Consider the following 27,492-nt stretch of genomic DNA (forward strand, 5'->3'; position numbering starts at 1 on the left):
CATTTGTTTCATGTTCCATAATGATATCTTCAGAAAGTCTCTCTTTAGATCTAGTATGGTCTCTAGAGTCACTTGTACTCCTATCATGTTTATGCATTGCATTGCATATATATATATATATATATATATATATATATATATATATATAGTATGGTCTCTAGAGTTACTTGTACTCTTATCATGTTTATGCATTGCATTGCATTTATATATATATATATATATATATATATATATATATATATATATATATATATATATGTGAGAGAGAGAGAGAGAGAGAGAGGGTATGGGGAAGGTGACGACCTTATATATGCACTACCACTTGATCGGTAGTCATATGATGATACGATGATAATAATGATGCCCACAGAGGCCGATACGATGGGATGCTCACAGAGGCTTGACAGGCGTTATATACGCATATGTATATGTATGACCTCATGCATGCACGTACAGTATTTACGCATATCATTAGCCTTCGGAGGTAGTTCAGATGCACAGTATTTATGCATATCATTAGTCCTCAAAAGCAGTTCAGATGTACAGGTTTATTCTCTCTTATGTTTCATGTTACTCTCATGTCTCTATTATGTTATTTTCATGCCTTACATACTCAGTACATTGTCCATACTGACGTCCCTTTTCTGGGGGCTCTGCATTTTATGCCCGCAGGTCTTGATATACAGGTTGACGGCTCTCCTAGTAGGATATTAGCTCAGCAGACAGTGTTGCTGCACTTCACTTGTTCCGGAGTTGCTTTGTGAGTCAGCATGGTTGCATATGCATTTGCATGGGTATGGTGGGGCCCTATCCCGGCCACGTTATGTCATGTACTCTAGTAGAGGCTTGTAGACAGTATGTATAGTTCGATGTGTGTGATAGCTTTATCGGCTTGTATACTTGGGTTCAGCTTGATGACGTATATGTATATCTTTTGGGCTTGTGATCCTTACAGCTTATGATAGTTAATAGTTAGCATCATGGCCCACTCAGGTATGATTATATGATGAGATGCATGTATGTTTTGTGGTGCTTAGTAGGCTAGCTCCGGGTACCCATCATGACCCTGCGGTTGAGTCGTGACAAAAGTGGTATCAGAGCAGTTCGTCCTAGGGTTGTCTACGAGCCGTGTCCAGTAGAGTCTTGTTTATGGATGTGTAGCGCGCCACACTTATATACAGGGGGTTGCAGGGCATTTATGATGGTTACCCTTCTTTGTATCCTAGATCGTGCTATAGATCCGAGTTATTGGGTGTAAAATTTTCAACCCTGACCTCTGTTGTTTTACAGTTTGACGACGACTTCTTCAAAAAGGACTATGGGCGATTCGAGGATTGCAATGATGATAGAGGGAGGATTGAGTTACTCTTTGGAGGAGGACCCAAGTGGGGATGTACCCTCCATTGAGACGGACCCATCTGAGATCATGTCTTCTATGGAAACAGACCCGTCGGAGGTTTAGGATGAATCAGTGCTACAGATATCATCGACTTTGATAAGAGCAAAGGAGCCAGGAAAAGCTCTGATGTTGCCAGTTTCACCTTTGGCCATAGCTGGGCAAGGAAGGGAAAGGCCAATGTTGGGAGTTAAACCTCAAACTTCGGATTATGGTAGACCAGCGGAGAGTGCAGGGCCTTCCGAGAAATCGAGGAGTTTGCAGCCTAAGGACCCTATTAACTAAGACTTGACGGCATCTTTGGAGCAAGGTTCAAATGAAGGTGGTGGCCAGATCGGACAGGTTAGTATAGTTGGTACATTTGTAGAAGTCCCGGGTGGCGGTAAACAACCGATAGAGAGACAACAGGAAGAAGAATTTTCTCAGCCCATATTACAGTGATTCGTGCCAGATCAGGGTTCTAAAGTAGGGCCATGGAAAGCCCACATCCGTCGGAGTTCTAGGACCAGAGCAACCAATGATGAAAGGTATATTTGTCGCTTTGATGAAGTGTTAAAATTAAGCAAGTATGATTTTGAAATGTTTTATGTTATGCAACAATGAGAAGTTATAAAGCCCCAATGATTACATTAAGAAAAGGGAATGGGGTAATATTAAAGAGGAACCTAGAGTGCAATCTGTGGTCAGATGATGGGTTAAAATGGTGAATATGTTGATAGAACGGTGAAAAAGGATATGTTGTGGTAATAAGGCAATGGTATAATAAAATAGGAAATGTATGTGTGGGAAACATAGTTTGATGGAGAGATTAAATCTACAGAATTACGAATGATGGGTGTCAAGAGGAATCTGTAAGATATGAATGACTTGTAAGTAAGAAGAGATAGTATAGTATGAGGGGATGAGTGATGACGCCATGTACAATTAATATTGTAGTAATGTTCATACACCCTTGAGGATGGTATTGATATATCACATGCAATTTTCTTAAGATAACTTTTGAAGTATTACCGATAAGACCTAAAAAGGAGAAAAGTTTGATGGGATTTTCAGTTGGGCGATAGCAAATCACTGTGGTTATATTGTGAGTGGTTAGCAACCTTAGAAGTGTATTATTAATGAGACATCTGTATGATTAGATGGGAGTTGTAACTTTCCCTCGTGGTAAGACGTAGAAAGGATACGTATGTGTTTAAATATGACCCTTGAGTGTAAAATATGCCAATGATTTACGAGCAAAAGAAGGTAAAACAGGAATTACGAAAATGAAAAAAAGTATCAGTTATAAGGATGATGATGCTTAATGTCTAAAGGGAATGGGATTTGGAATGCAAGATTCGCTAAGGATAGTTATTATTTTGAATGTTAAAAAGGGATATGATTGGTTAAAAGAGGTAAAAGAACGATGTACGTTACTCAATGAGCTAGTTATTGACGAGGGCCTTCTTATCGTATAGAGTATATTGGCAATCATGTTATACAGAGGTATGAGCATAAGGAGACATGAATCATGAATTGTTTCGCCAAATGTGTAAGACAAAGCTAGAGTCAAGGTACGGAAAATTAACCTCCAGAAATTTTATCACCACAGGATTGTTGAGCTAGTAATACAAGGCTGAATAGCTAATGAAGGAAGTGAGTGATGTTTTGGAAGAATTAATTGTATGGGAAATGAATGAATTTGAAGTCGCAAGTTGATACAAAATACACCCTTCATTGATGAGATGAACTTATAGTCAAAAAGAGAAGTGCCTAAAGAACGAGCGTTTATGTAACAAAGAAAAGGATGAATATTAATAATCAAAGCAGATTTTTGAGAATAGAATTTTATGATAGACACCATTATAGTGATGAAATGGGAGAGAGAGTAATAGGAGAAAGATGATTTCTGGAAGGACGATAAGGAAAATTTTGAAGATCTCCTTGATGGAAGATTGGGAGATAGCACTTCAAGGAAGTAATTACTCACATTTTCAAGATAAGGATGTAATAGGAAGTTCAATAATGAAGAAATAGAGAAGGATTGAGTATGATGGTACTCGAAGTAAATAATGGACTAAGATATAAAGTTAAGTGAAATTGCCACCGTGAGCTAGTCATGTGGATATGAAGTTCCAGCATTGCAGAACGGTTAGGAAAGCATAATACAGGGAAAGCCTTAAAGGCAAAAGCATTCGAGTCAGAATCTAGTAACGTCTTTCTTGAGGGAAACAGGCGGAGTTAAAAATAGAAGAGGACTGAAATGAAAATGAACTATTCAAAGGAACGCGAGTACTTAACGATAATAGCCTATGATGAAAAAAAAAATGTGTATGATTATCTGGAAGCGAAAGTCTATAGGCGATATGAGAATTCCAGGCATAGAATATTCAGGATGTAAAGGAACTAAAGTCGCGTTGTAAGTAAATAGAATGAGATGGACCTAAATGAGGAACTAGAGGGTAGTGGCGGTAGTGAAGAGGATAATGAGGAGTAAGTTTGTGTAAGACAGCTTCATGGCATTAAGATGAATAGGACAGATCTAGCACCGAAATGGATACATTTATTCTGGAAAGTAGCAAACGGGCATAGAATTATGTATCGCAGAGATGATATAAGCATATGAGAAGCTTGCCAAGATCACTATAGAGCTTCAACTGGTGAAGTGTCGCGTAGCCGAGGATAACAATAGCAAGATATGATATATGTTGGGAAACCTGAGTAAAGACATCGTATCTTATATATGGTATATCTCTAAAAACCAAAGCTCGAAAGAGGATTCAGGAAAGGAGTATCTTAGCAAGATGGATTCCTATGATATCAAAACCGACTTTATGTTAAAAAATAGCAAGGCTAGATAGTCTATTCAGAGGCAACAAAGATGTATCTTGACCTTGGTGGATCGATAAAAAGGAAATATTATAGAGTTCGTGGTCCGTTAATAAATAAAAGGAAGCCTGAAAGACCAAGGAAACATATGGATATGTCGTTGAGGAATGAAGAAATGATCAGTATGGATGTTATAATTGTAAGGAATTATGTAAGCTATATATGGAATTATCCGGTTAAGATGCCCAGTTCTCTACTAGCACCTGAGGATCAGTACATTCAGGGAAACCTGAAGAACACAGATTACCCCAGTATTACCCTCCACCTTGAGATAGATGAGTAGGTAGAGCAGAATTTTCAGACGTCTCGGGATATATTATGAACATGTATGCTAGACCTTTAAGAAAGTTGGGATGACTAGTTGGTGTGGCTTGAATTTGCATATCCAGATGGCCCGTATGAAGCTCTATAAGAATGAGAGAATGTCAGATTGTCTGAAATTTGGAATCTCATCCTGAAGAAATTTATAGGAGGTAATAAGGAGGATAAGTATACTCTTGGGTACCTTGGACTTCACAAGATGATATTCGAAGGGCCTACGAGATTTATCCTCGGAATTAGAATCTGTATATCCAGTCTTTTACACGTCTATGCTCTGCCAGTGTATTGAGAAATCCCTCACAATTGTACCAATTGATGATATTTGGATCACAGAACAGTTATCGTATGAGAAAGTTCCTACTACCCTCTCAGATCGCCAAAGTTCTAGGGTTCCAGATTGAGAACCAGAGATGTAGCCTTGGTAATAGTACTATGAAATAATGCGAAGGTAGAAGAGATGACTTGAGAAGCTAAGAAAGATATGAGATCCACATATCCGCATTTGTTTCCATTACCAAAAGTGATCCAGACTGAGATATCATAACCTTTAGGTATGTATATGTTGTTAGTTAGTGTCATTGGTCATGTGGGGCCATTTTACTGATTGTTGTAGCCCCGTATGGCATTGTGTTGTTGGGTTGCTGCGTGATAGTTTGGTAGTATTACAGCTACAGAGAAAGCTCTGCCGAAAATTCCATAAGATATCTGAGAGTTTAACATTCGAGGACAAATGTTTCTAAGGGGGGAAGGATGTTACACCCCGAAAATTTTCGCATCGTTTGCATCTTAAATAAATTAATGTAAGCCAGAGAGGTCACGGAACCCTTATAAGCTAAGGAATATTTTTAACAAGTGCTAAGGAAGTGTCTAAAGGTTCCGGGATCAAGCGAATCGAAGGAATTAAGTTTGTCGAAATTTTGAGAGAACTTGGACGAATTTTGGACAGGAAATTTTGGTCCAACTTAAGAGAGGTTGTCACACCCCAATCTTCATCAGGGCGTGATGGGCACCCGACTCTCCTCAGAGTCGAGCGAACCCTTAAACCTTCGCGTTACTAAAACCTGTCATTTCAAAAAATTTTAAAACATGAAACTTTTCAAAATAGAGATCAACGTCTTTATACGGATTGTGAAAACCTTCGATCAATCACGTAATTTTTACCAATGACAACATACGAAAATACCCACTCTTTTAACATCTATAAGCGATTCGCGCTCCTCGTCACCCTATCCACGGGACAACGTCGCAAAGTCTCTAGGATATACAAATATCATGACATAAGTGCTTGACTCGGCAACACTCCGAACTGAAATGGAGCTCGCCATCTCTGCTGGAACATCTTCTAAAATAACTTCGGCTCATCTGGGAGTACCTGCGTGGCATGAAACGCAGCCCCCAAAGAAAGGGGTCGATGCGGAAGATGTCGAAAGATATGTAAACATCTACGAAGCATGAATCGAGAAAAGTACAACGGTAGGCAAATTTAGGATGCCCGGTATGAATTTAATGTCTAAAGAAAATAGTCCCTTCGGACGGCCGCTTCGCCTAATAATAATAATAATAGTAATAACAATGATAGTAATAATCCCCGCCGGGTGTGTCGGTCCCGACATACGTCTATCCTGGCCCCGCGGGCATGCGGGTCCCGAAATAAAATGATGGCCCCGCCGGGCATGCCGGTCCAACATACGTCTATCTTGGCCCCGCCGGACATGCGGCCCCGACATAAAATGATGGCCCCTTCGGGCATGCCGGTCCGACATACGTCTATCCCGGCCCGCCCGGACATGCGGCCCCGACATAATACTCCAACCCCGCCGGGCATGCCACTCGTGACATACGGCTACCACAGCCCCCTTCGGGCATGCCACTCGTGACATAATACTAATCCTAGCCCCTTCGGGCATAATAATAATAATAATAATAATAATAATAATAGTAATAGCGTTATGGAATGTAGACATAAGTCGTAAATGGAATGAAATAATAAAATTACACCCCCGCCGGAGTGGTTTTGGAAAATCGAATAATAAAATATCGCACTCCCTTCGGAGTGGTTTTGAAAGTCTAAATAATAAAATATCGCACTCCGCTTCGGAGTGGTTTGAAAATAAATTTTTTTACTTCTTTGTACAAAACTAGTTCTTTTAAAAATCATTAGTGAACTACAAACGCGTCTCAAATTAATCCGAATTAGCATAAGAAAATTTACGACCATATGCACGCAAACCAATGTTAAGACTCATTAGACACGTTTACTTACCGAGACACAGCTCGAAACGGGTTTCGAGTCAATCCGACTTAGTATGAAGAAGTTACGAGCATTTGAAGTACGGAACATTCTACACGTGTTTCGAAGCCATTTTTGGAGAAGAAGCCATAATCATATTAGGAACACTATTGCACAACAAGGTATATTAGAAAACTTAATGAAACGGTTAAAACACTATCGTTTAGTAGTCGGGACAATAGCCAAAAGTTTCCTTTACTTATCGCACATAAATAAGTCAAATGGAGCAATACGAAGGGTCTCGGGAATTGTGGGCCCACTTCGGGTCAAGTCGGGGTGGCGTACATAAATTACGAACATTAAGCCTTGTGAAGTCATCTACGAAAGTTTCGGGGCAATCTAGTTCCGTTTGTGAAAGATACGGATGTGTAAACTATTTTTCTATCAAAACATAAAGTACCTAATTCAATTACATTGAATAAATAAGGGTCAAAATTAGGCTCGGATTTCTAGGAACCGAGTTTCCCAAGGCTTGTATCATAACCTATTATGTCTAGGACATGCCAAAAGAAGGAAAGGTAAGGCTTTACATACCTTTTCCGCTTCTTACGCTTCTCCATTTCAAGTTCCGAATGCCCCAAAATCTACGATTGGTCACGGATACCAAACATTGATTATAAGCCTTTAAGTATTCAATCTTAAATCAACACTTGTCTACAAAAATTTGGGCGGCATCTCCCCTATTTATATGCCTAGCCCGGAATTTACAATTCGGCAACCAACACATCAACAACAATACCAAATATATTACCATCATTTTCAACACCAACATATACCGTAAAATATCCCGCACATTATTTTCCAAATTTTCCAACTAACCAACTCGCGATATAACTATTTAATAATTTTATTTCCATAAAGAAGTCGAAATTAACACTAACAACATTAATAACAACATCCTCCGCATTCTACAAGTTAAATACATTTGTTTTCATCCAAAATTTTCTTCAAACCCCGTTCCACAATCAACCATACCAACAAACGAATTTATCGCGCTATTTTCTTCGTTCTAATCCGTTAAAACTCTAAATAAACTTGTTAACAATGAAAAGGAACCTTATTCATACCTTAAGTGCACAACCACAACGTCCACCCTCATCTATTTAGTTGATTTTTAGCTCAAATCGAAGGCAACGCGACGTAGAACACTTTTCTTTTCATGGGCTTCGGGATTCGGGGCTCCGATTTTGGTCAAAAATTGGTTTTCTCTCTAGGCTCTCCTCTCCCTTTTTCTCTAGAGTTTTCTAGGTTCTCTTGGTCTGAAAATGAGGAGAGAAACCGAAAATTTCAATTAAAAAGCATGGGTGATGGGCACTGACCCGGGTGGATTCGGGTTGGGCCGGATTCCTGTTCAACTCAACCCTCCTGCCTTAAAATGCTCATATCTCCTTATCCCGATGTCACCTGTAGGCCCATGACCTACCGTTGGAAAGCTAATTCAATTCTCTACAACTTTTATTTCTGGAAGTTTTCCCAAATTCCAAACTTATAATGCCGTTTTTGCCCCTCAAGTCAGGTCATCCGAAAACGCTTTCTTAAATCGTCCTTTTGGAGGGCTTACACTCCTTTTTGGCTTATGGGTCCTTCTTAGGATTTGCTCAACTTCACATGTACTACCCATATATCTCTTCATATATCTTTTATAAGGTCCCAACGTGTGGGCCCCACCTTAACTTATCGTAACGAGGGTTTTTCGTTAAATAACTTATGAACGATTCACGCATATTGTCTCCAAATGTCGTATGTGTATATATTCTTAGACTTAGATCACCCAATATTCATCCTTAATACTTGTTTGACTTAACTCCTTTTCGAGCTCGTACCACGCCGTCATGATTTTGTAGCGCGAAATTTTTTCGGGGTGTAACATCTTCCCCGCCTTTAGAACATTCGTCCTCGAATGTTCAACTGATCTCATGGGGTAGTATGATACTCCGAGAGGATCCCTTCTTATAGTTGTCCTTTTTCTTCATACTCATCTTTGTTAAGTCCAGTATAATATATTCTCCCCCCACTTTTTAAGGGGGGGGGGGGCTCCTCTGCATACGCCAACCGTATCAGAGTATCTTTTACTCGATTGAGGCCTTCTTGACCGTAGTGCTAGTTCTTTGGGACTCACGTGTCCGTTGTGTAATCATGGATGAGATATCATACGCATTCATATACGTATACATATAATTGCTATCAACTAGCCCACAAAATACTTCCAACTCTATTCAAGCCTATCCCGATTCCAAAGGCTGACGTACTTTACTGTCTCTTCTACTAGTCTAGCCAGTCGCGTGCTACATGGCTTTTTATGGTCTCCAACCATTGCGTATACTCTGATTTCACTTAGGCCATTCTGGTCTTTCATTTGTCTTTTACAGCTAAATCTTTGGAATTTCTTGCATACTTCCCGAAGTCACCCATCCTCCCACCTTAGCACGCTTAACCTCGAAACCTTGGTGAGATTCGGTGCCTTAATCTTGATATAATTGCGTCCGCTTCCTCGTATGGCCTTTATTACATGATGCGGAGCAAATTGAAGTCTTACGGATTTCGAGACATTTTCGTAACACGTCCTTCTCTTTAACAATTACCGTTTTACCCTTTTCAATTCCCAGATTCCCTATGACTTGGCTCTGTCGCACGATTTATGACAAAAAGAAGGTCAACAATACCTAGATGTCCTGTAGCCTCCTGTTTATAAATGTGGCGCGCTTCACACCATAAACAGGACTCTACCGGACACGACTTTGCAGACAACCCCTAGGACAGACCTGCTCTGATACCACTTTGTCACACCCCAATCTTCATCAGGGCGTGATGGGCACCCGACTCTCCTCAGAGTCGAGCGAACCCTTAAACGTTCGCGTTACTAAAACCTGTCATTTCAAAAAATTTTAAAACATGAAACTTTTCAAAATAGAGATCAACTTGTCTTTATACGGATTGTGAAAACCTTCGATCAATCACGTAATTTTTACCAGTGACAACATCTGAAAATACACACTCTTTTAACATCTATAACTGATTCGCGCTCCTCGTCACCCTATCCACAGGACACTGTCTGCAAAGTCTCTAGGATATACAAATATCATGACATAAGTGCTTGACTCGGCAACACTCCGAACTGAAATGGAGCTCGCCATCTCTGTTGGGAACATCTTCTAAAATAACTTGACTCATGCGGGTACACACGTGGCATGAAACGCGGCCCCCGAAAAGGGGTCGGTACGGAAGATGTCTTGAATATGTAAAGCATCTCGAAGCATGAATCGAGAAAAGTACAACGATAAGCAAATTTAGGATGCCCAGTATGAATTTAATGTCTAAAGAAAATAGTCCCTTCGGACGGCCGCTTCCTTAAAATAATAATAATAATAATAGTAATAACAATGATAGTAATAATCCCCTTCGGGTGTGTCGGTCCCGACATACGTCTATCCCAGCCCCGCCGGGCATGCCGGTCCCGAAATAAAATGATGGCCCCTTCGGGCATGCCGGTCCAACATACGTCTATCCCGGCCCCGCCGGACATGCGGCCCCGACATAAAATGATGGCCCCGCCGGGCATGCCGGTCCGGCATACGTCTATCCCGGCCCCTTCGGACATGCGGCCCCGACATAATACTCACCAGCCCGCCGGGCATGCCACTCGTGACATACGGCTACCACGGCCCCTTCGGGCATGCCACTCGTGACATAATACTAATCCTAGCCCCGCCCGGGCATAATAATAATAATAATAATAGTAATAGCGTTATGGAATGTAGACATAAGTCGTAAATGGAATGAAATAATAAAATTGCACACCCCCGCGGAGTGGTTTGGAAAATCGAATAATAAAATATCTCACTCCCTTCGGAGTGGTTTTTGAAAGTCTAAATAATAAAATATCGCACTCCGCCGGAGTGGTTTGAAAATAAATTTTTTTACTTCTTTGTACAAAACTAGTTCTTTTAAAAATCATTAGTGAACTACAAACGCGTCTCAAATTAATCCGAATTAGCATAAGAAAATTTACGACCATATGCACGCAAACCAATGTTAAGACTCATTAGACACGTTTACTTACCGAGACACTGAAAGCTCGGAAACGGGTTTCGAGTCAATCCGACTTAGTATGAAGAAGTTACGAGCATTTGAAGTACGGAACATTCTACACGTGTTTGAAAGCCATTTTTGGAGAACCAGAAGCCATAATCATATTAGGAACACTATTGCACAACAAGGTATATTAGAAAACTTAATGAAACGGTTAAAACACTATCGTTTAGTAGTCGGGACAATAGCCAAAAGTTTCCTTTACTTATCGCACATAAATAAGTCAAATGGAGCAATACGAAGGGTCTCGGGAATTGTGGGCCCACTTCGAGGTCAAGTCGGGGTGGCGTACATAAATTACGAACATTAAGCCTTGTGAAGTCATCTACGAAAGTTTCGGGGCAATCTAGTTAGTTTGTGAAAGATACGGATGTGTAAACTATTTTTCTATCAAAACATAAAGTACCTAATTCAATTACATTGAATAAATAAGGGTCAAAATTAGGCTCGGATTTCTAGGAACCGAGTTTCCCCCGAGGCTTGTATCATAACCTATTATGTCTAGGACATGCCAAAAGAAGGAAAGGTAAGGCTTTACATACCTTTTCCGCTTCTTACACTTCTCCGATTTCAAGTTAGAATGCCCCAAAATCTCTGATTGGTCACGGATACCAAACATTGATTATAAGCCTTTAAGTATTCAATCTTAAATCAACACTTGTCTACAAAAATTTGGGCACATCTCCCCTGTTTATATGCCTAGCCCGGAATTTACAATTCGGCAACCAACACATCAACAACAATACCAAATATATTACCATCATTTTCAACACCAACATATACCGTAAAATAGCCCGCACATTATTTTTCAAATTTTCCAACTAACCAACTCGCGATATAACTATTTAATAATTTTATTTCCATAAAGAAGTTGAAATTAACACTAACAACATTAATAACAACATCCTCCGCATTCTACAAGTTAAATACATTTGTTTTCATCCAAAATTTTCTTCAAACCCCGTTCCACAATCCAACCATACCAACAAACGAATTTATCGCGCTATTTTCTTCGTTCTAATCCGTTAAAACTCTAAATAAACTTGTTAACAATGAAAAGGAACCTTATTCATACCTTAAGTGCACAGCCACAACGTCCACCCTCATCTCTTTAGTTGATTTTTAGCTCAAATCGAAGGCAACGCGACGTAGAACACTTTTCTCTTCATGGGCTTCGGGATTCGGGGCTCCGATTTTGGTCAAAAATTGGTTTTCTCTCTAGGCTCTCCTCTCCCTTTTTCTCTAGAGTTTTCTAGGTTCTCTTGGTCTGAAAATGAGGGAGAGAAACCGAAAATTTCAATTAAAAAGCATGGGTGATGGGCCTGACCCGAATTGGATTCGGGTTGGGCCGGATTTCTTGTTCAACTCAACCCTCCTGCCTTAAAATGCTCATATCTCCTTATCCCGATGTCACCTGTAGGCCCATGACCTACCGTTGGAAAGATAATTCAATTCTCTACAACTTTTATTTCTGGAAGTTTTCCCAAATTCCAAACTTATAATGCCGTTTTTGCCCCTCCAAGTCAGGTCATCCGAAAACGCTTTCTTAAATCGTCCTTTTGGAGGGCTTACACTCATTTTTGGCTTATGGGTCCTTCTTAGGATTTGCTCAAATTCACATGTACTACCCATATATCTCTTCATATGTCTTTTATAAGGTCCCAACGTGTGTGCCCCACCTTAACTTATCGTAACGAGGGTTTTTCGTTAAATAACTTATGAACCAATTCACACCATATTGTCTCCAAATGTCGTATGTGTATATATTCTTAGACTTAGATCACCCAATATTCATCCTTAATACTTGTTTGACTTAACTCCTTTTCGAGCTCGTACCACGCCGTCTATGATTTTGTAGCGCGAAATTTTTTTCCGGGGTGTAACAGAGGTATATCTCCTATAATATGAGGAGTTATGGAATGCATAACCTATGCAAATTCAAGTTCAACAAGTCTTCTTTCCAATGCAACTGACAGATCGCAAATCTGAGAAGTACGGGATAAAGAACGGCCCGTACAAAATTGTACGTCCCGTACCTCATTTCCCGTATTTTTCCAGAATTTTTCAGAAAGTTGGAATTTTGACCTTCCAAGTACGGGCTGGAAGTACTGGATGTATATTGAAGTACGGTCCGTACAATTTCGCTGTACTTTATGTCGGTGGATTTTAAATGTTGCTTTAAATTTCATTTTTCACTTTTGGGGCTTCATTTTCCCAAAACAGACCCAAATACACTCCTAAACCCTCTCCATGAGTTCTTATGTCAAACCAAAGAAAAGCTTAAGGGAATTAAGTGATTCAAGTGCTAAGAAGCTCACTAGGGTTAGTAGAGTTCAAATATTTCTTGATGTTGAAGTTGGAGGTTTCATCCTAGTAGAGTAATTTGATCCAGAGCTTGTTCTTGCATGATTAAGGTAATATTTAATCTCTAATGCATGTTCTTGAGGTTGTTTGATTTTTATACAACTTGATTGATGGAAGAAAGTAAAAGAGGAAGTCCATGAATGAGTTAGAAACCATGTATAGATTATGGACTGTTTTGAGCATGTTGTGGTGGTGTTGTTAAGCTAATTTCCATGTATATGAGTAGTATCTAACGTTGTTGATGTGTTGATGAGATTATACTCCTTGATTGGGAAAAAAGGAAGTGTATATTGTTATTGTATATTGGTATAATTTGGGTTGTTTGGTGTATAATCTTTGTATGGGTAGTGAAAGGAGTATTTAAGGACTTTTGTAAGCTTGTTGTTGTTATTGTGGGTTGTTGTATATGTTGATGTGATTGGAGAGTAAGGGGAAATGCTGCCCGTTTCATTTTAGAGTCAAGTTATCTTTGATATACGTGATATACTAGCGCCATCTAAGTTTGCATATGTATTCCTTGTTATAGGATTGGCTTGCTATTTGTAATTAGCTTGATTGTTGGATTGCTTGGACGACTTGAGGTATGTTAAGGCTATCCCTTTCCTTCTTTTTGGCATGATCCTTATGAACAAGGCATACACGTAACATTAATCTATAATGATTCTTCTCTTAGAGTTAGGAATGATCCATTTGTTTCATGTTCCATAATGCATAAACATGATAGGAGTACAAGTGACTCTAGAGACCATACTTTTGGATCTAAAGAGAGACTTTCGATATATATATATATATATATATATATATATATATATATATATATATATATATATATATATATATATATATAAGGGGGAAGGTAACGGCATCATATACGCACTACCAGCTGATCAACTGGTCATATGATGATAATGATGATGCCCACAGAGTCCGATACGATACGATACGATGGGATGCCCACAGAGGCTTGACAGGCGTTTTATATGCATATGTATATATATGACCTCATGCATGCATGCACAATATTTACGCATATCATTAGCCCTCAGAGACAGTTCAGATGCATAGTACTTATGCATATCATTAGTCCTCAGAAGCAATTCAGATGTACAGGTTTATTCTCTCTCATGTTTCATGTTGCTCTCATGTTTCTATTATGTTGTTTTCATGCCTTACATACTCAGTACATTGTCCGTACTGACGTCCCTTTTCTGGGGGCGCTGCGTTTCATGCCCTCAGGTCTTGATATATAGGTTGACGGCTCTCCCAGTAGGATATTAGCTCAGCAGACAGTGCTGTTGCACTCCACTTGCTCCGGAGTTGCTCTGTGAGTCAGCATGGTTGCATATGCATTTGTATGGGTATGGTGGGGCCCTATCTCGGCCACATTATGTCATGTACTCCAATAGAGGCTTGTAGACTGTATGTATAGTTCGATGTGTGTGACAGCCTTATCGGCTTGTATACTTGGGTTCAGCTTGATGATGCATGTTACACCCTGGAAAGAAGTTCGGGAAGTCTAGTTTCCAACACAATAAACCGCTCCTCAATAGGACATCGGGGTAAGGAGATATGGACATTATAAGTTGGCCTGGCAGACCAGGAAAATGGTCTGCAGGAACGCGCCGGGGAGTGGCGCGAACGCGCAGAAGGCCAAGCGCCAACATAGCATGAACGCGCCACCACGAGGCGCGAAAGCGCTGAACAATTTTGAGGCCCGGGTTCGGGATGAAGGTTATATTATAAGAGCGTAATAATCATATACATATGACATTTGGAGACCATTTGGTGTAAGTAGTTCGTACGTTGCTTAATGAAAGCCCTCGTTACTGTACGCTAAGTGGGACCCACATGTCAGGGTTTTATAACGGACATATGAAGAGATATATGAGTAGTAAATGGAATGTTGATCAAGTACTAAGAAGGACCCTTAAGCCAAATATGGCATAAGCCCTCCAAAACAACGATTTAAGGAAACATTTTCGGATGATCTGACTTGGAGGGGCCAAACCGACATTATAAGTTTGGAATCTGGACAAATACCAAGAACTAAAGTTGTAGATAATTGAAATAGCTTTCCAACCATAGGTCGTGGGGCCTCACACGATAACGGGATCAAGAGTTATGACCTTTTTACTGAGCAAAGGCACAGTCTAGAAAATTAAACCAGTGCGAACGCGCCCAAAGGGGGCGCGATCGCGCTGAAGGAATTTTAAGTTGGTACAGGCAGAACCTGAACCGCTATTTAAAGGGGCTTACCCCTCATTTTTCTTCATCAAACACCCCAGACATCTCCAAAAATGCGGAGACTTCTCCCCAACCCCAAGCCAACTTTTAACCCAAACCGGGTATAATTTCCAAATTCGGTCCGGATAGCGTATAGTTATTGTTGCAGAATCATATAGCGGCGTGTTGTGGCCTAAACTTAGCATGGAAAAGTGAAGATACAGCAATATTAAAGGGAGAAAGGTATGGATATCTTCCTGTTTATGTTAATACTAGCTTATTCACGGAAATAGAGCGGTAAAATGATTGTATAATGGGTTGAGTAGTTATGGAAGTTGGAAAACAGTGTGTGGGCTGTTTTATATAATACTTTGGTATGGGAAATGATGTTATTAATGTTGGTATTGTTATTGTTGTGCTGGTTGTTGAATTGAGAATTCGGGCTAGGCATATAAACAGGGGAGATGCTGCCCGATTTTCGGCAGAATATGGAATAGTTTGATTTGAAACTTGGAATAAGTGTGCGATAAAGAGGCTAACGTTAGTGTAAATCCTCTTAAATATAGACTTGCGAGCTTGGGCGAATAAGCGTAGCTAATAAGAGGTGGAACAGTTATGTTAAGGCTCATCCCTTTCTTTCAAAGGCATGATTCCTATGTTATGATTCCATAAATGTTTCCATAACCGCCTTGTTTTCAAAAGCTCGAAGTTCATGACTCTTAAAGCCTCTTATGATGTTATATGGAATATGTTCTATGATGATTGTGACGATGATGATGATTCTCTTCTGTTGAAACTCCGAAGCTATGATTTGAGGGCATTATGAGATTATTGAGCCATTCTATGAATCCCTTAACCGTACTTATTGTTGATGGTCTCACCTCGTTACTCGTTCCTTCGAGGTGGGATATAGCGATGATAACGATTCTATTTCCAGTGCTACCTAAGTTCATGATTCTTGAGACTCCCGTGACATCGTCGATTTCATCTTACGATGGTTGATCCTTCAAGGAATGATATAGTGATAATGGTAATGCTAATGATGACGTTGATTTCATTTATGTATTTTTATGTTTATATATGTATATATGTATGCATCGCACTCCCACTGATCAGTTGGGCATAACACCGAGTCCCGAAAGGGCCGGGTAAGATAACACCGAGTCCCGAAAGGGCCGGATAAGATAACACCGAGTCTCAAAAGGGCCGGGTAAGATAACACCGAGTCCCGAAAGGGCCGGGTAAGATAACACCAAGTCCCGAAGGGCCGGGTAAGATAACACCGAGCCTACGTGGCTAGTTTAGGATAACACCGAGCCTACATAGCCGGGTAAGATAACACCATGTAAGACGCTATGTGTATATATATGTATTACCGCGCCTTAACGGCCGGACGAGATATTATATATGGATATATATGGAAAGGTTCTTAAAAAGCTAAGCATGCATGACATTCGCCTTAAAAGGGCATTCAGAGGCACAGGTTGATCTCTTTTATATTACTTTATCCCTATACGTCCATTATATTATTTTCCATGTTCGGTATTTATTACTATGTCACTGTTCATGCCTTACATACTCGCACACGTTCATACTGACGTCCTTTCTTGTGGACGCTGCGTTCATTCCCGCAGGTAGACAGGTAGGCGGATCTGACCCGTAGGTGATTTATCAGCAGATGCTCAGGAGCACTCCACTTACTTCGGAGCTGCAGTTTATGGGTATTGGTCATTATAGTTACTTTTATTCTATGTAGAGGCTCGTAGACATGTGTGTACAGTAGATATCTCATAACCTTGTTAGTCCATATTGTTGAACAATATTTTAGTAGCCTCGTCGGCTGGTGATGATGAATATAATTGCTGAAGATTATCTAGAGAGGTGTTGTTATGTTGTGATATATGCATATAGATATATGCTTACAGATTATGATACCCATGAGTTACCTCTATGTTCCACCCAAAAGTGATTATAAGATGTATGTTTAAAGGTGCTCGGTGTGTTCGTTCCGGGTGCCCGTCATGGCCCTCTAGTTGGGTCGTGACAAAAGTGGTATCAGAGCAGTTCGTCCTAGGGATTGTCTACGAGCCGTGTCCCGCAGTCCATTTATGGGTGTGAAGCGTGCCACACTTATAAACAGGAGGCTGCAGGGCATTTAGGAATAATTGACCTTCTTTCTCATCTTAGATCGTGTGATAGAGCCATGTTATCAGGATTTTCCCCTTTTCCTAACTGTGTGTTATGATTTCAGTATGCAGTGATATGCCTTAAAGGGTAATAAAAAGAGCAAGAAAGATCTCCAAGTTAAATTCACCAAGGGTGATAGAGAGAATGACGAACTCAAGGGACACTTGGGATGACAACGACTATTGTAACAGAAGCAACAAAGATTGGTAGTTTGGTAATTTTTCGAAGAAAGGAAGAACGCTGCTCTTATGAATGGAAATAAAGAAAAACTGTACCACCGGATATTAGAAAACATCTCATGGATCACTAAGTATCCTGAACGTGAGAGCATATACTAGGGAAGAATATGAACCATCAATGTAGAGTTATGCCTAATTGCAATTGCAAGAAAGTTACACCGGAAAGCCAATAGGGAATAATGACTGACGAAGTGATCGCCGGGACAAGGGAATCGGAGACAACTATATTTACATTACAAGAGAGTCGTAATGGAATAAGAATTGTTATAGCCCTATGCTTCTGGGTTGTATTGCGAGATTTGAGGGAAGGAGGTTAAAGAAATAGTTGTGGCAGGAGCTCAAAAATGTGGCGAGCTACAAATTTAGTTGAACTCGGATTATGAGTTTGCCATAAGTGCAACTGGACTGCGAAGGATAATAAATGGTGAAGAAACATTATGTATATACATATTTTGGATATTGATATAACTGGTCTTGGAAAGGAACTGGGGAGAATAACTTAAGGGATATAGCCATTATGCTCAATAACAACAGAGTAGTGTTGAATAAGCATTTGGGATGTAAGGATTAGAGAGACTGACTAATGAACTACAAAGAATCGGCACAGTGTGTATCTAAGACCAACATATATAAAAAAGAATAGCCCGATATGGCACCGAAGGAGTAAACGCAAAGACGACGCCGTATATGAGAATGGTAGTAGCCCACTAACAGGGAAACAAGGAGCGAGAAAAAGAGAATACTTACAGGACGATGAACAGTTATGGCACGGCAAGTCAAGACTACAATAATGGAGACAGGATGAGAGCGAGATGCTGGTTAAATTCCGATCATGTACATGAGGACAAAGAAGTGAAAGAAGCTGACTGAAGGCAATAATAGAATTAAGGAAGAATGAAAAGAGGTTGACGGAAGTTATAGTTTAAGCACATGGAAATCGGACCCTAAGAGGAGAATAATCGTTACGGGAATCAAAGATGATGTCCGGGATTTATAACTGCAACATTCGAGGACGAATGTTTTTAAGGGGAGAAAGATGTTACACCCTGGAAAGAAGTTCGGGAAGTCTAGTTTCCAACACAACAAATCGCTCCTCAATAGGACATCGGGGTAAGGAGATATGGATATTATAAGTCGGCCTGGCAGACCAGGAAAATGGTCTGCGGGAACGCGCCACCACGAGGCGCGAACGCGCTGAACAATTTTGAGGCCCGGGTTCGGGATGAAGGTTATATTATAAGCGCGTAATAATAATAATATACATATGACATTTGGAGACCATTTGGTGTAAAACGAGTTCGTACGTTGCTTAATGAAAGCCCTCGTTACTGTACGCTAAGTGGGACCCACATGTCGGGATTTTATAACGGACATATAAAGAGATATATAAGTAGTAAATGGAATGTTGATCAAGTGCTAAGAAGGAACCTTAAGCCAAATATGGCATAAGCCCTCCAAAACAACGATTTAAGGAAACATTTTCGGATGATCTGACTTGGAGGGGCCAAACCGACATTATAAGTTTGGAATCTGGAAAAATACCAAGAATGAAAGTTGTAGATAATTAAAATAGCTTTTCAATCATAGGTCGTGGGCCCTCACACAATATCGGGATCAAGCGTTATGACCTTTTTACTGAGAAAAGGCGCAGTCTGGAAAATTAAACCAGCGCGAACGCGCCCAAATGGGGCGCGATCGCGCTGAAGGAATTTTAAGTCGGTCCAGGAAGAACCTGAACCGCTATTTAAAGGGGCTTACCCCTTATTTTGCTTCATCAAACACCCCAAGACATCTCCAAAAATGCGAGACTTCTTCCCAACCCCCCAAGCCAACTTTTTAACCCAAACCAGGTATAATTTCCAAATTCCGGTCCGGATAGCGTATAGTTATTGTTGCAGAATCATATAGCGGCGTGTTGTGGCCTAAACTTAGCGTGGAAAAGTGAAGATACAGAAATATTAAAGGGAGAAAGGTATGGATATCTTCCTGTTTATGTTAACACTGGCTTATTCACGGAAATAGAGCGGTAAAATGATTGTATAATGGGTTGAATAGTTATGGAAGTTGAAAAACAGTGTGTGGGCTGTTTTATATAATACTTTGGTATGGGAAATGATGTTATTAATGTTGGTATTGTTATTGTTGTGCTGGTTATTGAATTGGGAATTCGGGCTAGGCATATAAACAGGGGAGATGTTGCCCGATTTTCGGCAGAATATGGAATAGTTTGGTTTGAAACTTGGAATAAGTGTGCGATAAAGAGGCTAACGTTAGTGTAAATCCTCTTAAATATAGACTTGCGAGCTTGGGCGAATAAGCGTAGCTAATAAGAGGTGGAACAGGTATGTTAAGGCTCGTCCCTTTCTTTCAAAGGCATGATTCCTATGTTATGATTCCATAAATGTTTCCATAACCGCCTTGTTTTCAAAAGCTCGAAGTTCATGACTCTTAAAGACTCTTATGATGTTATATGGAATATGTTCTATAATGATTGTGACGATGATGATGATTCTCTTCTTTGAAACTCCGAAGCTATGATTTGAGGGCATTATGAGATTATTGAGCCATTCTACGAATCCTTAACCGTACTTATTGTTGATGGTCTCACCTCATGTTACTCGTTCCTTCGAGGTGGGATATAGCGATGATAACGATTCTATTTCTAGTGCTACCTAATTTCATGATTCTTGAGACTCCCGTGACATCGTCGATTTTATCTTACGATGGTTGATCCTTCAAGGAATGATATAGTGATAATGGTAATGCTAATGATGACGTTGATTTCATTTATGTATTTTTATGTTTATATATGTATGTATGTATGCATTGCACTCCTATCAGTTGGGCATAACACCGAGTCCCGAAAGGGCCGGGTAAGATAACACCGAGTCCCGAAAGGGCCGGGTAAGATAGCACCGAGTCCTGAAAGGGCCGGGTAAGATAACACCGAGCCTACGTGGCCGGATAGGATAACACCGAGCCTACATTGCCGGGTAAGATAACACCATGTAAGACGCTATGTGTATATATATGTATTACCGCGCCTTAACGGCCGGACGAGATATTATATATGGATATGTATGGAAAGGTTCTTAAAAAGCTAAGCATGCACGACATTCGCCTTAAAAGGGCATTCAGAGGCACAGGTTGATCTCTTTTATATTACTTTATCCCTATACGTCCATTATATTATTTTCCATATTCGGTATTTCTTACTATGTCACTGTTCATGCCTTACATACTCAGTACACTGTTCATACTAACGTCCTTTCTTGTGGATGCTGCGTTCATGCCCGCAGGTAGACAGGTAGACGGATCTGACCCGTATGTGATTTATCAGCAGATGCTCAGGAGCACTCCACTTACTTCGGAGCTACAGTATGTGGGTATTGGTCATTATAGTTACTTGTATTCTATGTAGAGGCTCGTAGACATGTGTGTACAGTAGATGTCTCATAACCTTGTTTGTCCATACTGTTGAACAATATTTTAGTAGCCTCATCGGCTAGTGATGATGAATATAATTGCTGAAGATTATCTAGAGAGGTGTTGTTATGTTGTGATATATACATATAGATATATCCTTGCAGATTATAATACCCATGAGTTACCTCTATGTTCCACCCAAAAGTGATTATAAGATGTATGTTTAAAGGTGCTCGGTGTGTTCGTTTCGGGTGCCCGTCATGGCCCTCTAGTTGTGTCGTGACAACGCATATGTATATCTTTTGGGCTTGTGACCCTTACGTACTTATGATAGTTAATAGTTAGCATCATGGCCCACACAAGTGTGATTATATGATGAGATGCATGCATGTTTTGTGGTGCTCGGTAGGCTAGCTCCGGGTGCCCGTCATAGCCCTCCGATTGGTTCGATTTTAGTTTTCTAGTATTCTAAATAGAGGTGTTCTGTCACATATTTTCATTGTAGTGAGATTCAAGTGTTTTGAGTTATTAAGTAAAGCCTCCTGCTTTCTCTCTCTAGTTTGATAAATTTCTTCTATATAGTCATTGTTGGGTCTTTCACTTGTGCTTATATTATTTGATTGTGTATTTTTATTTCCTTCAAATTAGTATCAGAGCCTGTGTGAGATCCGATCAAAGCCTCGTGTGAGATCTAGTACACATAAAAGAATATGGATATTCCATATTTACCAAATTGTTCCATTTTTGTGTTTGATGGAGAAAATTATTTTGAAAATTGGCATCAACAGATGAAGAATTTCTTCAATGTTGTTGGACTATGGTCCATTAGTGATATAGGGTTCGTGGGAACCCCAGAAGGCACAACATTGACTGGTGAAGCAGCTAAATAATTGGAGAAAAATAGAAAATTGGATTATAAGGCACGCTTCTACCTTGACAAAGAAGGTCGAATTGCATGTATACAAATAAATTTTTACATGCAAAGTCGGCAAAAGAGGCTTGGAATTTTTTTGCGAATTCACATCGAGGTTCTGCCGACGTAAGGAAAGTCAAATTGCAAGAGCTTAGAGGACAGTATGAGTTGGCCCAAATGAAACCAATAGAGTCTGTCAAATAATTCTTCACAAGAGTTATTAATATTGTCAACGATATGAGGACTAATGGAGAAATATTAGATGAAGTTAAAGTTTCGAAAAAATATTGCGGTCCTTGAGTATAAAATTTCACAGCTAGAAGACGGTTCTTGAGGCCTCCAAAGATCTTAGCACTTTGACACTTGATTATTTAGAAGGTGAATTGATGACGTATGAGATGTCTTTGAATCAACAAACAACTGAAACAGATGATGAAGCGTTGCAAGTAAAGGTGAATCAACCTAAAGAAAAAGAAGAAACATCAAATCTGACTAAAACAAATCAAAGAGGTCACAATTTCAGATGTTGAGGATAAGGTGGTAAAGGTGATTTTTTAGGCCGTGGTAGAGGTAATTTTTTCAATCAACAGAGAAATGATAATAACTTCAAGAGGGAACAACAGAGTAATCAAAGTTTTCAAAGACAAGATAAATCAAATGGCCAATGTTATAATTGTGGAAAATATGGACATTATCAACGTGGTTGTTGGTGCAATGAATTTGAAAATAGGGAAGAATATGCAAAGATGGCTGAAAATTATAGAGATAAAGAAGAGACATTATTGTTTTCTAGCTCAGGGATTGAAGAAAATAATGGGAATGAATAGTTTATTGATTCTGTTTTTAGCAATCATATGTCTAGAAATAAGAAATTATTTGTTGATCTGGACGAATCATTTAAAGCTACAGTAAGATTTGGCAATAATGCAAAGGTGCCTGCTGTTGGAAGGGGAAAATTACTTCGAAAAATGAATCTTCTCATTTTATATCTGAGGTATATTATGTTCCGGATGTTCATCACAATTTATTTAGTTTGGGGCAACTACCATAAAAAGGTTATGATTTGGGTTTTTAAGTACGGAATGGGCACTATCGGTGATGATAAAATAGGACTAATTACAATGATAAAGAAAAATAATAGTCATTTGTGGCCTCTTTATCTCAAACGTGGTGGTTTACATTTCTTTAGTTCTGTGAATTGTGATGATACTTGGTTGTGGGCATCAGAATTTGGGAGTTTGAATTTTCTTGTAAGAAAGAATTTGGTTGATGGTTTGCCTTCTATTGATTTTCCTGACAGAAAGTGTGAGTCTTGTATTTTGGGAAAGAAGTACAGAGAACATTTTCAAAAAGGCAAAGCTTAGAGGGATAATGCACCGTTGGAGTTAATCCACTCAGACTTGTGCTTAGTTGAAGTTTCTTCTAATGGAGGTAGTAAGTAATTTATTGATGATCTCAGCCGAAAGACTTGGTTATATTTTCTGAAAAATAAATCTAATTCATGTGAAGTAAAAAGAGCTTCAAGGCTTATGTAGAGAAGCAAAGTGGACATTTTATTAAGACATTGAGAAGTGATATGGGTACTGAGTTTCTTGTTTGTGATAATTATTTAAAGAAGTATGGTATTAAGCATCAATTGACAGCTAGATATACTCCTCAATAAAATAGTGTGGCTGAAAGAAAAAATAGAACAGTGATGGATATGGTGAGATCTATGATGCATTCAAAAAATATTCCTAAAGGTTTTTGGACAAAAGCTGTTTCATGTGCAATTTATGTTCTAAATAGGTGTCCTACACGATCTAATTTTGGAAAGACTCCACAAGAAGTTTGGACAGGTGAGAAATCAGGTATTTCTCATCTAAAAGTATTTGGTTATCTTGCTTATGCTCATGTCCCTGATGTTTTGAGAAAAAAATTGGATGATAAGGCAGAGAAGTGTATTTTTATTGGCTACAGTCATGAGACAAACGGTTACAAGTTATTTAATCTAGATACAGAAAAGTGATTATTAGCGGAGATGTTACCTTTGGTGAGCAGAGTGCCTAGGATTGGTCAAAGTAGGATCCTAAACCTTCCACGTCTCAACCAATAATTCTAGTTATGGAGGAAGAAAGTTCTAGCCGACATCAAGAGGAGCAAATAGTACCACCTGCTCAAACCAAGACACCCAATCGCCCGCAAAGAAATCACAATTTACCAGCCTGTTTGCAAGATTATGTTATTGGTAATGATAATGATTTATCTGACTAAGATATTGTGAGTTTTGCTCTATTTGCATATTGTGATCCGGTTACTTTTGAGGAAGCTGGGAAAGAAGTTTGTTGGATACATGCAATGAATGAAGAAGTTCATGCTATTGAGAAAAATAACACGTGTGAATTGACTACTTTACCACTTTTGGAAAGGCCAACTGGAGTCCAGTGGATATACAAGACAAATACAAACCAACTGGGAAGTTGACCGCTTTAAGGCAAGGTTAGTTGTTTTTGGGATACAAGCAGAAAGCAGGTATTGATAATTTTGAGGTATTTGCACTTGTTGCAAGACTAGATACAATTCATATGGTTATTTTTTTGCTGCCAGTAATTGTTGGAAAATTTATCAAATGATGTGAAATCTGCTTTCTTAATGGTGTTCTTGAAGAAGAAGTGCATGTTGAGCAGCCTGTAGGGTATGTCAAAAGGGGTCAAGAAAATAAAGTTTACAAATTGAAGAAAGCGTTATATGGGTTGAAACAAGCTCCTAAAGCTTGGTATACTTGTATTGATTCTTATTTCATTGGACATGGTTTTCATAAAGGGAAAAAAACATTTTTAGTCCTTTTGTTATTGCATTATTCCTATTTTAGTCCTTGTGATATGCAACTAAGCACATTTAACCTTCAATTAAGTAACGTGTGTGTTTTTAATCCTCATATTAACAGAAATCAAATAAATCAATGGACTATGAACTCTAAAAAGGGCAAATTAGTAATTGCATTATCAATTTCACTCTAGACCCCAAACTTTTGTTATGATATCTTCTTCTTCCGTTTTACATTTTGCTAACCTAGCTATTAGCACTTTGCTTCTTCTAATTATTAGGTTGGCACGAATTCAAGCTATTTCTGGGTAGTACATGGAGAGTTATATTAAGTCATTAATGATACACTTTTTCATGTATTATTCATATACATAGATTTATGTTCAAACTACGCATCTTCGACATCATTTTGTTACAAAAGACGAACCTTCACATTTTTCTATAGCCCATTTTCTGTCGGGACACAGGATAACAAAGATTCTCTTTTGGTTTTTGATTGTTATACCAGTTATACCATATTTCGAGGATAATTTCTAGAAACCTAATTTTTTCTTAGTAGGGAAGATAGTATGAAAAAGGAGAAGGTTGCTGAAATGTATTTTCAGGCCGTGTCTAGTGGTTCTCAAGGTGCTAGTTTGGAGGTTCGCTGCTTCCGGTAGTGGTATTCATGGGGGAATTCTTTAGGCGGAGAGTGTGAAGAAGAAAAAATAATAAAGGGGAGTTTGATTTTTGTTTCATTGGCAAGTGAATAGATATCCACGTTCACTTGATTAGAAAGTTAATAGTCTTTCATTGGAGTGCAACGGAATGAAAATTTAGAAACCCAAATTTACCCTCCTTAATATTTAACAATCCATTTATTTACTTGGCTTCTGTGAGTATAAGGACTAAAAACACACATATCATTTAATTGAAGGTTAAATATACTTAGTTATATATCAAAAGGATTAAAATAGGAATAATGCAATAACACAGGGACTGAAAACGTTGTTTCCTTTCATAAATGTCCCTATAAGCATACACTATACGTCAAATTCAATTCTAGTAGAGACATTCTCATTGTGTGTTTATACGTGGATGGTTTAATATTTACTGTCAATAATCCCAAACTAATTTCTGAGTTTAAAATGGCCATGATTAGCCAGTTTGAGATAACTGATTTGATATTAATGTCAACCGATTTGAGATTACTGTCCTATTTTTGTAACAACCCATAAATTTGGGTTATGTGTGAATGCATAAAATAAGAATTAATGTGATATTTTAGGCATATGAAGTCCTATCAAGATGAGTTTGAATGGAAATAGTTGATTTAAGATCAAGACGAATAGTGAAGTACGTAAGATTCGATAAAATCGACTAAGTTTACAGTAGGCCTGACTTCCAGCTTGTTTATGTGCAAATTGGTTGGGAATTTGAGAAAATTTAAAATATGAAGTTGTAGATCTTTGAAATAACTTTCCAACGGCAGGCTGCCCAGCTCAAATGGAGCTCTATGGTAGGAGTTATGCCTATTTTACTAACACTGGTTGGAGCAGAATTTTCAGCTTTTGGGTTGTGTTTTTTGAGCCTTTTCCTACCCAAATTGGGACTCCTTATTTTATTATAATCTGAAGTAAAAATGTCCCTAACATTATTCTAAACCCTAAGAGACTATTTATACTCTCTCTACCTCCATCCCTAAAGAACCTAGGCACTCCAATCCTTCAAGAACCGCAAGAACATCATTCTTGCGATCAAGAAAAAATCATGAAACTTTCAAGAGTTTGGTTTGACGATCTAGTTTCCATGTTTTCGTACAAGTTATATTATATATTTATCTTCATGTTACAATACAATCACGAATCATGTTTACAGTCAAGATTATATAATTCATGGGCTACTAAGCCAAATATATCCATGTACATGTTTTGGGAGTTGCATAGATTACCGAGAAGGCTCGAATAGCCTGAAACTACATATGCCAGCGTAGGATAAGGATCGCTCTGCCCAGTTAGGACAATACCTTCATGTTTACCCATTACGGGTTATTGGATCCATTCATGTTCATGTTCATGTTCATGTCTTGTAACCGGGCAAGGTACAAGATGGCTTAGCTGTTCGGGCAGATATCAGAAGCCACGTACTCACGTGATGGATACATGTCGGTTATACTAAAGCTCTCCCACTTAAAAATGTTTTACTCATGTAATATGTATATTCATGCCAGATATGCTCATGTTCATGTTCAGCTTACAGATACAGTTTCAGTTTCAGTTCTATTATTTCATGTGCCATGCTTTACTTCATTCAGTTGCTTTACATACCAGTACAATTCAAGTGTACTGACGTCCCCTTTATTTGCTCGGCGCTGCATTTGCAGATTTACAGG

The sequence above is a fragment of the Lycium ferocissimum genome, chromosome 1, assembly GCF_029784015.1.
Source record: "Lycium ferocissimum isolate CSIRO_LF1 chromosome 1, AGI_CSIRO_Lferr_CH_V1, whole genome shotgun sequence".
NCBI classification, from domain to species: domain Eukaryota; kingdom Viridiplantae; phylum Streptophyta; class Magnoliopsida; order Solanales; family Solanaceae; genus Lycium; species Lycium ferocissimum.